We start from the raw sequence: 1,828 nt of genomic DNA, 5'->3' as shown, positions 1-1,828 counted from the left end.
CCGAACCTTCCAGTGACAAGCTCCGTGAGGGCAGGGTATTTGTATTCCCTGGCACCTAGAACTGTGGCTGACATGTAGTAGGTGATTGTTGGGCATTTTTAATATAAAAATATATATTGGATACCTTTCCATATTTTTATCATTTTTGTAACGGCTGCATATTTTCCCACTGTGAAATGTACTACCGTTTGCTCCCTTGAACATCGAATTACTGTAACAACTCAGCATCACATGAGTTATGCGAATGGACCTTGGAATCAGACAGACTTGGGTTCAAACCCCGGATTTACTACTTACTAACTATGCAATTTCATACCAGTTCTTAATTTTTCTGTGTGTAACCCAGTTTCTTATCTGAAATAATACTATCTGCCTCACAGAGTTGTAGTGAGGATTAAATGACAGGATGTAAGGGGCTCGGGATCGTGCCATGCTCCCAGGAAATGCAAGTGAAATTGCTCTATTTTGCTTTCGCCTGAAGTGGCAAAGGGCCCTCCCTAGTGCTTTCCCCTCCCTGGCAATCCTTCGCAAGAAAGACATAACCCAGCCCAAAGAGACTAACTGAAGCTCTCCCTTCTTTTTCATGTGACCCTCCTTTTGTACAGACTCTGATGGAATCTGGGAGCCCTGCACTCTGTCTGTGAGCAGCAGCACATGCCCAGTGAAGAGGATGGGGCTAAGGATGCACCCAAGCGCATTAGGTGAATAAACGGCAAAACGGAGACTGAAAAATACCTTCTGCTCCTCCTGCCAGAGTTAGAGGACTGGGGAATTCCTGGGACCCCGGGAAATTGTGAAATAAAATGAGAGGAACTGGTTTGATTGAAATTTTCCTATGATAAAGTCAGCCACACTCCAGCCACCACTGTGACTTGTGCCCCTGGTGTTTGGAACCTTGTTCTTAAATCAGGAGAAAGGTGACGCAGCAGCGGACTAGCTTACTTATCAGGAAGAAAAGCGGCATGTTCTCTGGACTCGGAAAATTTATGTTCTTGGCTTTTGCCCATAATCAAAAAGTACTGACAAGCTGACACCAAAATAGGAGATCACTGTTGTAGACCTTACAGAATTAAACATCATTACCTTATCTTGACAGATTAACTAGAATTACACAACCAATAAGGCTTTCTGCGATACCACCCAAATTCAGGGAGTTGTGGGGATCATTAGTGTTGCTTTCTTCTACATGAACACCCTTCTGTGAGCCTGGCCTTTCCTCCCATCAGCTGGCACAACTCTGTTGAACAACCTACACAAAGCACCACCATGTGGGAATGGCTACAAACCCTGGCAATCCTGCAGCAACCTGGACATTTTCCATCCATAAAATAAGAAATTGGACTTTGAACGAGCCATTTCTTTTTATGTTTTTTCTCTTCCTCTTCCAACGATGAATGTAGTAAGTCTCTAGCTAAAGGCATGTTGATTCTTTTGCAAGCCCCGCCCACCCATCTCTCTCGCTGATATTCTAAATATATGTCTTGTGTCCAGATGGGAGGAGGGATGAGAGGGATAGGGACAAAGAAATATTTATTTGATTTACATCTTATCTTGCAGTAAACTGACGCTGCTGGAAAATGAAATTTGACACCTCAGATTTTTCTTAAGCAGAACCTTATAAAAACAGAAAAAATAAGTCTATTTTATATGTGGTAATACTTTTGACAGAAGGTTAACTCCAGATAACAAAAGCTGAATAAATTAGGCTTCCTGTCATGTAACCCAGATGTGGTAGGCTCTCCCCTTTTTGACATAAAAGGCATCCTTGCCAACCTAGCACAGCACCAGGGGATTCGGTTTGATTGTCTCTTGCACCTGAGCGCTTGTT

General features: G+C 43.0%; 1 pseudogene; it reads right to left on the bottom strand.

Moving 5' to 3' along the window:
* Window positions 1-1,051: 1,051 nt before the first annotated feature.
* Window positions 1,052-1,533, bottom strand: LOC111164557 (small ribosomal subunit protein eS27-like pseudogene; annotated as a pseudogene).
* Window positions 1,534-1,828: the final 295 nt, after the last annotated feature.

The sequence above is a fragment of the Delphinapterus leucas genome, chromosome X (assembly GCF_059928025.1).
Source record: "Delphinapterus leucas isolate spDelLeu-1000000601 "Yukka" chromosome X, BTC_Dleu_Yukka2, whole genome shotgun sequence".
Taxonomy (NCBI): domain Eukaryota; kingdom Metazoa; phylum Chordata; class Mammalia; order Artiodactyla; family Monodontidae; genus Delphinapterus; species Delphinapterus leucas.
This window is presented reverse-complemented; position numbering and strand designations above follow the sequence as displayed.